General features: G+C 41.6%; 1 pseudogene; it reads right to left on the reverse strand.

Moving 5' to 3' along the window:
• Positions 1 to 666: 666 nt before the first annotated feature.
• LOC147421889 (uncharacterized) lies at positions 667 to 3,434 on the reverse strand (annotated as a pseudogene).
• Between the last annotated feature and the right edge of the window lie 10,576 nt (positions 3,435 to 14,010).

Raw genomic sequence — 14,010 nt, forward strand, 5'->3', positions numbered from 1 at the left:
TCGAGTAGTCGTTAGAATCAGGGCGAGAAGCTCTTCGTGTTGATGTCTTTGTAGATCAGTTCCGAACACTTTGGAAATTGTTGTTTGAGTCTATCGTGACAACGATCAGAGGTCTTACAGTTATGATTTTCAGGGTTTAGGTGTTTGGCCATATAGGATATGTCCTTGTGAGTCTTACCCTCCGATTTCGAGTCGTTCCGATATGATTTGAGACTGTTTCGAGCTTGTAGTGTTTCGTAGGATGCGTTGTCTGTTTCTTTGCTTTATGGTAGTGTTGTGGTAGGATTAGTGACTGTAGAGTGTTGTTCGTGTCTAGCTCACGATTGACAACCCAGAAATTGCCTCCATGCCCTAGTCGGGTCAGCTACGTCCTCGGATTGACAGTTTGTTGGTCTATGTTCTCGTTGTGCTCCATCGTCCGTCGCGACATACCCACTAACAAACATAGATGAATCCTATGATTGCAAATGTATCTTGTGATAAGATATACTTGGGTGCTTCGATTCACATAAATGTCGTGAGTGGTTAAAAACATGAAAGATATACTGAAACTCAACACTCTAGCAATCTTTGCTTGCCTGTGTTTTATAATCTTACGAGATTTGTTAAACTTCACTTAATTAAAAAAATCATAAGAATTAAGTGGAATAAACATACAAGCAGACAAGTCAAGAAAGTGTACCTTTGTTATTTTTGATGGACACGCACTTACTATAAAGAAAGTAATAGAGAACCTGACTACTCATTCTGGGATTTTATAATTTTCGAATGCAACACTATAATGAGATCATCTTTTTTCTTGTACACCTTGGGATCTATCATCGTATCCGTGACAATCTCATCCAATTGACATTGCTTAAGCTTAGCTAGTGACAATGCACATCCACTTTTGAAGGTGGTGGTCCCAACTTCCTATCTCGCAGTTCCGTCATCTTTTTCAAAACCTCTAGAGTTCTCTTTCCAGTTCTATTCCCCAATGTTGTTTCAAATGATATCATATGAAGTGAATGTGCCACGATACCAACGACTACATCACACCGCAATCATGTCAATTCCGCTTTCTTTTCCTCGGACCATTCTCTTTCTATGAGACATACAAATGCATAATGCAAATTCCAAACCCCATCACGTACATTCCATTCTTTCAAAAACTCATAAGACATGAATTCATTCTCAGAATGCATGTGCTGCTTTAAGCTTGTTGTGATTCGTAAGCCTATAAAGTGCAACTTCCCATCCACACCTTTGTAGATAATGATGGCATCAACATGGCAAAAGCTGAATGTCGCTGGGCAGGTACAAGATACCGTGTCCGTACACCAATTCAAGCTCAACATGTGGAACTTTCCTAATGTGCTTGAATGTCAATTTTCCAATGGATAGGCTAGCACCAATGTCTATCCCAAGCCGAGATACGACGTCTCCATATAGCCTTTTGCAAAGCCACCCCAATTCGGACCAATTCATAAAAGGCTGAGACAACAGCATTTCACCATATGCCACCCACGGACTACAATCAGTCACGGATGTTGCCCGTTCCTTTGCTCTGAATGCCTCAATGTACATGCGTTCGACGAAGGGGGAACAGGACTGGTTCTTAGCCAGCGCATACCGTGGGTCAGAAGAGATCATTTTCTCAATTCTGTGATAGGTTTCTCCCTCTTCAAGCTTCAAATGGCGATTGATGTCAACCTGAAAGGAGGCTATGCATTCATGATCGACAAATTCATTGATTACATCTTTCCAAACTTCATCCTCTTGAAAAAGATTTGCAACACCTTCGAGTTGAACATCCTCAGGTTCCATATGCATCTTTGCAGCTGCAACTGTCTTACAGCATTCCTTCAAAGCACATAAGAACAATGGATGTTTTCCAGCATAATGGGAGATATCCCTTCCTTTCTTTTCCATGAGCAATCCCAGAATGCCATGACTCGTAAAACCATCCATACCATCCCCAACAAAGCCTGTGTCCAAATGTATCACACGTGTCATCCATGATCTTCTCTTCAAACTCTACCATCCTTTCATCTGTTGGGGATAGAACCCAAATAACTCGGCGATTCCTTAATATCTGTACCATCCATGAGCGTGTAGACTGTAATGAACCATCATCATCTTTCCTACGCCTCTTATCCACAGCTTGGGCTGCATCCAAAAGAAACACAATCTTTTCTCCCATCGCTTCTTTGCTTCTTAGAAACACCTACACATCAGACAGGCCCTGCATGTCCTCAATTTTGCTTAATGCACCTTTGTCTCTAAACAACGAGAAGTACAAGGCATCCTTGACATATTCAAAAAAGGCCTCCTGAGCATACATCATATTCCAAATGAAGACCAGCTTTAGTTTTTAAGGATCCAGAACATAAACATACCATGCAAATGCTCTCATGACGGAGCTCTTCCCAATGCCCTTGGCACCTGCTAGATAGAATTTTCTTGTATATTTATCTTGCCGTTTCCAAGCATCACACACTTTCTAAACTTTAGGGTTGCCAATGAAATTGAAAGAGTAGCTGGGCCTCCTGCCAGGGTAAGAGATGCCCGGATAAGGAAGCCTTGTCACTTTGTGTGGATCAACTAGGGATCCCAGAAGGCACCCACAACTTTTTGTTTCTCTGCAGTAAAAGACCAAGCCTCCTCTACCTCATATGTGTCACAAGGACTGCTCGATACTAGAACATCCTCCATATCCACCTCTCTCATGCCTGACCTTGCTTCCATCTCTCTCTCTCTCTGCGATATATATATATATATATACTGTCACCCACGCGCACATGTGATCTATGGGTTCACTCACCCTCTGAACCTCATTGTAACATACCGTTGAGGTGCGAGCCCACCCAAGTACCCCCGCTCCAAGAATTGAATCAAAAGCTTTTCGAAAATCCAGGAAGCAGCAATATATCTGTCTTAGATTTGCTCTCCCTTGAATAGCTCCAAGCATAAAAATGTGATCATGTGTATGCTTTAGCTTAAGATACATCCCTAACCCCCTGAGGGTTCGCATGAGCTCGAATAGGGAGGTGTGGGTGGGGTGGGGTGGGGTGGGGTAAGGACCTTGTTACAGGGGTGCTCTTGGGAGCGGGAGCCCTGGCTGAACAACCCGTTCGCTCTTTGCTCGCCTCCCCCAACCCTATATTTTTGGAACTATGGCACCAAGATGGGCACTTGCAGCTTCGCGGGGAAGTACTCTACATTGTTGGCGGTGGTGTGGTGATGAGCTTTGAACGGAGTTCCTTTCAAGGTTGCTATCACACTTCAGGGAGTAGGCAAAGCTGACAAGGTTCATGGAATGCTCGCGTCTGACAAGGCCTCTGTTGTTGGGTCATCTCTCCAAACCTGACATGCAGGGTATGCAATAGGTTGAAGAAGGGCTGCAACGTTTAGCCTTGGGTTCTATACTAGTGGTGTCTCTATTGGGTGCTTTGTGGGCACCTGGATTCTCTTGGTGTGCTCTTGGTTCTACGAGTGAGCAAAGCTGGCATCAATCGTGGATGTTGTTCTTTGGTGGTGGCGGTCAGTATGTTTCGACTGTCCACGAAGGCATGGTCGTTGGTGGTAGGGACAACTTTGCGGGTGGCTTCGAGGTTTTTTGCAACTAATGGTCCACATATGTGGTATTATCCGCAGGTACCTTTGGTATCCTAAACCCATTTACCTCCATGATGCACTACCCTTATTGGGTTTAAACCAAGCTTTGTAAGAGTTGCCTTATAAGTAGCTAAGCTAGTGGTCCCACCAAGAAGCTCCTTTATGCTATTGTGAAACGATTGGCCCTCCTTCCTTCCCGCACTGAAGAATTGTAGGAGGTCCCAGAGGGGGCACTAGGCCTCCAAAGGGACCTAGTGCCACCATTGAGCAGTTGTAAGATTGTTGAGGTATCATGGTTCTCTGATTGATAGTTGAGTAGGTGACCATTTACTAGCCTCCAAGAGATTGGCACAAAAGTTTTATACAAGCTTCTTAATATCTTGGGCTATGTTTTGTAGTGAGGAGTTGGAGAATACGATGGGTTTGATTTGGGATAGTATTCAATAGGAAAAGTTTGGACTCAAATTTGGGCCTTGTAAGAAATGCCATGTCAGCGTAGAGAGAGATAATAGAAAATTCATTTTAACCCTTTTTCATACATGTTTTCTAAAATCTGGATATCTTATTCATGCAAAGTATGTTTATTAAAAAAACTCAAAAAGTGTTCCACGCATGATAACACTTCACTATGCGCGGCGGCTACTGAATTTAATGCCGAATATCTCAATCTTCAGTGTTTTTGAAAACTAAGCTTTATTTCCTCTCCTCCTTCTTCCCCCCATTCCCTCCCACGTTCTCTCATGCACGCGCGATATTCAAATTGCCATTCTTCTATCGCCCCCACCTCCTTCTACACACAGTTTCGATCACCCATGTCTCAATCGACACTTGTAGCTTCTCCACGAAAAACTTTTACGAGGACTAGGAGAGATGTGTATCACATGCACATAGAGCTCTCACGAGAGTCTGAACCCCTTTGCAAGAAAAACAAACAGCATATGCTTTTTGAAGCTTCAAAGGAGAACTTAAGATCACAGAGCATAAAAAATGTGGACCTTTGGTTGGACGGCAGAATGTATCCAAAACATCCCGTCACAAACTTCACTCCACCTTTTAAGGATATTACATCCTTAGTGAACTATGTCAGAGATGGCCACCATGGCTTGTATGGCTACACTAAGCAATTGACTGCAAGAAATGACGTTCTGCAAAACAAGAGAGATATATTGTATACAACAAGAATGTTCGCTTACACCAGAAAGTCGTGCAATGTGCTAAACATGTTGAAGGCAGCAAGGAGACCATCAAGGAGCTTACACAACTCAGAGAAAAAAGAAACAGCGCTAGGTCATCGCCAAAGAGAAAGAAAACTAAGAGACGTCGAGACTTGAAAGTTGGCTTGGGAGGAATCAAGAAAAGAGTGCAAGCCATCAAGTGAGTGCATCTATCCTTCTTAAGTTTACATTCATAAACTCTCACATCTCTTACTGCTAACATGCTTGCGCAGATCTTTGCTTCACCCTGACAAGGAAGTGGAGCGCAGCACAACCACCTCCTCGGCCCATTACGGGCTCGTATTGAATCGCAAAAATGTAGCTGGCCTCTTGGATGATAAGCGGTATGGTAAGATCGTTTTGTTAAACAGCTTGACAGCCTTTAACAGGAAAACTAACTCTCTGCACGAGACATTCAATCAATTTTGGATGAAGCTGGTATATCCAATAAGGGATATGCTGCCATTTTCAAGTATGTAGCATCATTCGCAATGTTGTTGTGATTAGAAAAGGGTTTTGATTCCTAACTCCTTTTACTCGGGTCTCTGCAAAGACAAGTCAAAAAGTTCCACATCAAGCACATGCTACTCCCAAACCCTTTCTCTATTCAAAAAACAAGACGGGAAGTCAACGAGGAGGTGCTTCAAAAGCTAGGAAGTCCTTTCCACATTGAATCGACATATAGATCGCCAAACGGAGAAGAAAAGGTCTATGACAACTATAATAATATTTTTTATGATATGATCGCGATGTAGTCATACATTGTGTAGTTGTTCAATGTTACTCCTGAGTGCAACGACATCCTGAAGTTTGCCATCAAGCTAAATGAGTGCGAACTTGTAAAGGAGACAAAGGTTGAGTGAGTCACAATCACACTTATGAATAGATCTCTGGATGCAAGCATTGGACCAGATGATCCTCAAAACTTTACTGTGCAATCTGAGCACAACGTTTTGCTTTTTGCGATGTTCAAGGTGCTTAGAAGTTATGTTTAAGATATTTTATCATTATGTTTCAGTTGAATGCTTTCGAATGTGCATTATAAAAAGTTCAAAATTATCCTTTCATGTATCCACTAAGAACTTCAATATTGAGTTGGATTTTTCATCAAACAAACATACTAAAAACAATAAGCGACAGAGAAATGGAAAGAAATTGGATGTAAAGGGCATGGGATCCTACAATGTAGAGTGGCACATGGCTGGAGACCTAAAACCCTTGAAATGCATGTACAACATTTTTAAAGGAGCAACAAGCAAAAGCCCTTGCTTGTATTGCATGGGAGGGGTTCACATCCTTGACAAACCATTTTGGAGAAGAGCTCCGGATAGGCATCTGCGCGACCCTAACTTTCGACCCATTTTGGATATCCCACTATCTAGAGTACACATATGCACAATGCATGCAAAATGTTTCTCTACATCTGTTTTTCCTGGACCACTTGACCTCTCTCTGCAAAGCAAAGGGAAATCTTAGCCTTAGAGACGGCATTCGCAGAAATGGGTTTGCACGGAGGACATGTTAAGATAGAGCAGGATGAGAAGAGATCAAAAAATGGCTAAGATGTTCCAAAGAAGCTGTCCATTGGTGGTGTGAAAGCCCGACTGTTCCTTTCAGTGTCAACAACTGGATGACAATGCAAAAGCCAAAATGCACAAGAAAGACAAGCATTACGATACAACAGGTGGAAAAATCTGCACAATGCTGTAGTTGAGTATGCAGACAATGGTGCAGCAATGACTCGCAAAGCGAAGGTATGGAAAACCTTGGATGCAATATTCAAGTTCCAACGAATTGAACATGGATTGATGGCGACTATAGAATATTCCAAGAAGCTGTGGAGACCTTCCACAAGACATTTATAAGTGCGTGGAAAAATCAACATACTACTCACTACAAGGTATTGTAATTGATTTGATGACATGATAATCTTTTGAATTGTGAATACTCATCCTTATAATGTCTGCATGCTTTGTGTGCATCACATTATTTGTAATCACATGCCTTGGTTTGCAAGGCAAGATGGCAGATTGGGTGTTTGGTCTACATAGGGCATGGAAAAAACCCACTACCAAGCTCGTACTGGTTATTTCAGTCACACTGGACATGGAGGTGGTGCGGACAAAGAAAATAGCTTAGAGGAGCTACACCAATGGACCTATCGAAAACTAATGCACATGTCACATTGCAAGGAATAAGTCAAATAAAGCCAGATTGGCCATGCGGTGAGATTAGCCAAAAAAACGGTGAAGAAAGGAGATATGGGAGTTATCATATGCGGATAGACAACATGTAGATTGGCAGCACATTGCGTGGGAAGGGTTTGGACAACACCGTTGCAAGTTATGCCATAACTCTCAACCATAGCAAGATCCAAACACCAAACTTGATGTATCTAGAAGAATCAATGTAATTCAGATTTTCATATTGTGAATGATCATGGTTGCAACAAAATTAAAAATGCAGCAAGACATTGATACTCTATCATTTCAACTTTTCATAATGTGAATGATGGTTGCAACAAAAAAAGTACATTACAAGACACTGTTACATAATCAATCTAACTTCGATGCATAAAAACAAATACATTCGATTTATTTCTAGTCATCTGGAAATGATACAAAATATTTTGGCCTCTTGCCCTTATCTGAAGGATCCTCTTCCTCGTGCCTTGGTCTCTTTGAATGACGCGTTTTGTCATCAGCATCCGTCGCAAGCATGTTGAGGTCAATAAATTGGATCTCCTCAGATACCTCAACCTGTGGGGACTCTTTTATAAGTTGAATGATTGGCTACTTTTGTCTTAGCAGATCATGTTTTCCATATTGTGGCAACTAGCGTGGGTCTGTGATTTCACAAGCTAGACCATACGCAGCATGTGACAAAGAGTAGCAACTGTGCAGTCCATACATGCCAGGCCCTACACCAAAAATTGAGACCGCTGCTTGCTTGTCTAGCAGCATCACCTTGTCTGCATTCCATCTTATGGCTGCGCCTCCTAGATATCTTGAGAGTGTCTTCAATACAAAAAGAGGAATTTAGCCTTGTCCTCGGAGAAGCTGGGATGGAAGCAGAGAAAGTTTGGAAAGTTGAAATTCTCCAACTTTGTTGGTTCCATAAACTCACCCGCTATTACATGAGCATCCATGACAGAATACTTGTCATCGAGAGGTTCAATTATACCATCATCCTCTTGTAGATTTTGAGCAACTATAGTAGGGCAGTAGTCCTCTCTCAAGTCAAACAGTTCCATGATGTCATTAAGCATTACATAATGATGATCACTGATGGGGATAGTAGGGAGCACATTTGTTGGCAAACCTCCCTCTGGCAATTGAACACCTTCTGAAACACACAAAGCACCACTTGGTGGTTGCACCAACTCGTCACCAGTGACTAAATGGTGACTGCTCTCGGCCTCCTCTGTTGTGTCCCAGTGATTGTCCAGATTAACATTCAAAAAGAGTATGAATCCAGCATAGTATTCTGCAACTCAACACTTTTGATTATGTATGGGACATTTGATGTCATTCCTGTGAGACTGCAGTGGCAACTTGAGGCTGCTCTTGTAGAAAATATCTTTCTATAAGCGATCAAAACTGATATCCTTCATATGAACATATCGACAACCCTCAAACACCAAAAACTCTTGCAATGAGAAGGCATGGTTGAAAATAGGCTTGAATTATTGCTCCCGCTGATGAAGCCCAATTCTATAGAGAAAATGGTACAGCTTGTCTTTGGGTGCCTCGTTAGAGCAAGGCAGCTCCTCCTCTATGTCGATCTGAAAGGGATCCATTTGTGGAGAGAGGTAAGAAAACTTGGGTTGTTGGTTAGGGTAAAGGTAGGAAGGCATTGGCTAACACTAACGAGTACAAAGGGGGGACTGACGGGCCTTCTATATATAGACTCCTCAAGAACTCAACCAAATCATTATAGCCACCCTTATGATTGCATTAATAACGGTGCAATGAATGTAGCACAAAGACCAAGGCAAGCTCAACCATCCCTATTACATGTATCCTAGTTGGGTGAGTATTGTGGCTATATAAAGCACCTTGACTGCACATTCCAAAACTCACTCACATCTACACAACGCACATCTCCCTATCGCATTGTTGCGCGACATTAAATGTCCCGTCACAACGCGATAGGGACCACCCATATCGTGAAGAGGTCTCCCTATCGCATTGTGGCATGACATTTTTATGTCGCTGCAAAGCATGAGGATATCAATGGTTGTGTGACATAAGCCTCCCACTCACATTGTGGTGCGACACATTTTGATAAAAGCTCTTCCTTCATAATCAGTAATCAAAAAAAGAAACAAAGAGGCAAAGACAAAGGAACAAGATATGATGACATTTGCATTATCTTCGAGAACTCTATTACACAAGACGAAGAGGTGATTGATGCACTATCTTGTTTTTCCATTACAATTATTCTTCTTCCTCCTTTATCATTGATGGTTTCTTGTCCTTGGTCTTTGCAGTGATGGTTTCCCCTTCCTTTGCCTTTTGGTTTCCTGTTTTTTTCTTCTTTAGCTCCTTTCGAAGAGCTTTTGCCTCAGCTAGCGTTTTCTCGACCTCCTTCATTTTTGCCATCATCTTTTGGGAAAGCTTCAGCTTTCCTCTCTTCTTGTCCTCATCCACAATATGGGTGGTCCTATCGCATTGTGACGCAACATCCAAATGTCGTGCCACAACGCAATAGGGAGGTGCATCCACGATATGGGTGGTCCCCCTCGCATTGTGACACGACATCCAAATGCCACGCCATAACGTGATAGGAAGGTGCATCCACGATATGGGTGGTCCCTATCGCATTGGAGCGACATCCAATTATTGCACCACAATGCCATAGAGAGTATCTCCACAATATGGGTGGTCCCTATCGCGTTGTTACGCGACATCCAAATGTCGCACCACAACTCGATAGGAAGACATCACCACAGCATGGTTGGTCCCTATAGCGTTGTGGTGCGCCATCAAGAGTGTCACGCCACAACGCGATAAGGAGGTTTGGTTGCGGTACACTCCCCTTCTTGCGTTGCGTCCTAATATTTTTCCTTGTCGCGACACAACACAAGGAGGGGATTTGGTTGATCAAGGCCCATCCCATATCGCATTGTGCCCTGACAACCACATAGTCGACATGTAGTATGCCATGTGTCCTTAATGTGGTGATGCACTCTACCCAATGATGATGAGCGACTCAATTAATTGTGGCCTCTGCAAAATGTATATCCCATGTTTAGTAATGATGATGATGTCCTTGGTGCTTATATAATGTTTCTATTTTTGTATACGCCATTGTTGTTTGACCTCTATCCTCACCTCTTAAGAGTTAGCTTTTGCGACCTATCCATCTCATTGCTCAATCTTTTTCTTATTCTTTCCCACAATGCTTTCCAAGGCAAACACTTGTTTCCATGGCTCGCACGAAGCAGACCGCAAGGAAGGTTTATGTGTAAGACAACCAATCTTCATCCTCAAGAGTTACAGGCAAAACCCATCCTAATCTTAGGCAACAATGCATAGCCGGAGGTACGAGCAAAATTGAAGCGTTCTGCTTGAGCTACACAAACTCCACAGTTATATCTCTCTGGCTATTCCTAAGTTACCCTTCCAAAGAGTAGTTTGCCAAATTTGTGAGAGCCCGAATTTAGATTTTTGTGGGCCAGAAGTGCGATGGGTTGCCTCCACGAGGTAGTCTAGGAATTTTTGATCGAGCTATTCCAAGACAGCTATGTTCTCACAGCTCATGCTCACAGAGTGACAATGATGCCCTGGGATATCAATTCTCTTAGGGTGTTACACTTCAAGTATGACAAGACACTTGCATCAGTCCATCTATCTGATAAGAGAATGGAAAACATTTTGACAATCCCTCCAGTCACCAAAGTGAAGGTGTACGATGGGAGCACTACACAACACACGTATGCCACACGTTTGAATGTGGAGTGGACCCAAGAGCTACTTGTGGAAGAGCCTTCAGCCGAGTCAAATGAACGAGAGATATTAGCAACAATTGACTAAGCTAACATTGAGACCCTAGGTTTTCTCGGCCAACTTTCGATGTAGCACTTTTTCTCTGGGGTCAAAATTTGTATTTTTGTTTCGATCCTCCACGAGATAATTGTTTTTTAAAATAGTGAGAGGGAGCTTATGGACCAAATTATAAATTTCGGTCTCTGGTATGTAATATTATTTTTGCAGAGGTATTTATTTGATTCTAGCTTATTGGAGATCCTCATCAATTAATTTTCTCAATTTGCAGGATGCAAGTTTCCAACCTTTGATGAAATCAACAATCCAAGGTAGCCGTTTTGGACTCACATCTGTCAGTCGTGCTTATCTCAAAGTCCACTTCCCTGATAGAAGTCGTTGATTGGTTTGAACGAGTCCACATGGACACGGCAAAAGTTTTACTTTTAGCTTACAATGAAAAGTAAGTATTTTTAATCTGGCTATTCTTCAATATTTTGTATACTATGAATAGCAAACTAACTCCTTGTTTTATGCAATCAGTTCACATTGGAGCCTTGTTGGACTAAATATTGAGCATAAGCATTGCTACCTTGCAAATTCTGCGCATGGTTTTCATGGGAATGTCCGAATGTATGTAGTTACTTGTTTCTTAATTTCTGCAATTTCGATGCAACGTGTGGTCACCATATGCTATGTCTTGCAGGTCTATTCAGAAACTTGTTGCTGCATGGGAAGCATTGACCCAAGACAGTGTTTGGAAAGATATGTTGATTTTGAGTTGCAAGGTCCCAAAACAAGATGACAAGCATTCTTGTGGTGGATGGAGAGTTCTTGCAAATGTGGAACTTCTTCTGGAATGCATTTATGCTGAGGAGCGCAGAAGTGTAAGTGCAATGTTTTGCTTTTGTAATCCTTGCACACATGTTTTCTTTGAATTACATATAAAAGCTAGGGAATTCATTTGCAGGTAAGGAACCTAGCAGATTATTTGAACGTCCATATGGAGGCATTCAGGATGACGATGATCTAGAATATGATCAATCTTGTGGAGACACGTCCTCTAGGAGCCGCCGATGCATTTGTCGTACCATCGCCACGACCACAACCTCGGCCTCCACCTCGAAGGTACGAAGCAGCATCTCAACCAACGATAGACCAAGCGCCTGGACGTGCCTCCCCTCGTGTTTTTGGTCACTCAACCTCTAGTCCTTTTGTGATACCCAATTTTATCGAGGAAGAGAGGCCACTACACAATATTTTCCTCAACCCCAAATCCCTCACCCAACCCCCATGCGTCTCCTAAGCCTTTATATCCCAGTCATGATAATCAAGCCCGAGAGAGCTTCCCTCAATTGTAAATGAGAGCTACTAATCAATGGATTTAATTGGACATTACAGTGTACATTATTAAACCCAATGTAAAGACAACTTGAGTCAATATTGAAAAGATAATTGTTCTCAGACTTTATTTGCGAGAAATTCCTTAACAATTCGTTTTTGCATGAATGTAGATTGCAATCTTGTTGTCAACAGCTTTCTTTGATATTTGTAGTTCAGAGCAATGTGATATACTGTGTGAGCCACCTTCTTCAATCAAGAGTTGCATTGAACTAGAAATAGTCGATCATCCTTTATCTCTGCGCACAGTGTCTTCTTCTCCTTTCTTTGAGGCACCTGTACGAAAGTTAATCGAATAGTTAGATTAGACCAATATTTTGTGATGATAACCAGTAGGGAAATAACTAACGTAGCATTAATGTTTACATACAAAACATACTACCTTTCGCATGAGGCAACCTCGTTCTCTTAATCCTCACGCACTTGTCGTAGTGTCACATTGCCTTGAATGCTAAGAACAGTTAGCAGATCAGGTCCACACCATACCTCAAGCATTCCCAAAGAATTGTTCAGGTCATCAGTTAAATCTTGGTCCAAAGCTACCAGACGACCATTCATTCAATGCCACCTTATGTAGTGGAAGGAAGTTATGGTACATTTATCCTATATTCAGTCCTGACAAGAAAGATTTGAGAAAATCACAACATATACTAGTGTTAAGGTTTTTTATGAAACTAAAAATTGTTTTTTAAAAATGCTGGAATTTGAGATAAAAACAAGGAAAATCTGAGCTACTGTTACGGTAGCCCGCAATCCATTGGTCGTGTTGCATTCTCTCCTAGTGCTAAAAGGACCAAATTTGAGTCCAAACTTTTCCCAATGACTTTGTGGACACATCCTGATGATCTATTGATGTCTCTATGGATGTACTTGAAGATTTGTATCGAAGAAGTACAATCCTTATCCACCTTTCTTCTTTCTAATTTTCCATTCACAATCTCAATCTGCATGCTTGGTAATGTGCTTTTATTTCCTATCCCATCGGTGAACAATGTTGCACTGTGGTCAATTGCTAGATAAGGGGGGTAAATTGGATCTTGTTGAAGAAAAAGGGTATGGTTATGATTGTTGAGCCATAATATGTCATCAAAGTATTTAAATGCCTTTTGAAGGAGTGTAAGCTTCCATCTACTTATTGGGTTTTGTAATCTCATTGATATGTATTCATACTCTAGGGAGTGTAGGAGATATTGCACTGTACTGGTGAGCCAGGTAGTCCCATCGGAATGCCATTGATTTGTATGTAGGTTATTCCATTACATTGGACAATCATATTGTCCACAAGCCAATAATTAATGAAGATGGATTTTTGTTTAGTAATGGACTTACCTTTTTGTATTCTATGTCAGATCAACTTCTAGTGACACAATCTGTTGGAAATTTCTTAAATGATAGGTACTTGTTGTGTGATTGATCTTAAGCATATGTAATAAGTTGGGACTTTCTAGGTTTAAGTCTAATAGCCCCTTCACAAGGGATATTCTCATAGAAATTTTTGATGCCAACCAAGAAAATGGCACTAGCTGTTGTAGGTAGGTGCAAGGTTACATCATATAATGAGTCTACAATCCACCAAGATTGAATCTTTATGTTATGGCATAAAAAATCTTTTTGGTTTAATTTGATTCCTCTCCTTTTGAGTCCAAAGGTGCATGTTTTTATGATGCAATCTAAGAGTAAAGATAACTTAGAGAAGCGACAATTTGCTCCATTCATTATCCGTATAGAGGCCTTTTTGTGGGCTTTATATGTGGCCATTAGGTAGGATAGTGACTGTGTGTTCTTCATGAGAAATATGGAAAGGCCTTCTC

Source organism: Adiantum capillus-veneris, chromosome 27, assembly GCF_014529385.1.
Source record: "Adiantum capillus-veneris isolate H3 chromosome 27, ASM1452938v2, whole genome shotgun sequence".
Lineage (NCBI taxonomy): Eukaryota > Viridiplantae > Streptophyta > Polypodiopsida > Polypodiales > Pteridaceae > Adiantum > Adiantum capillus-veneris.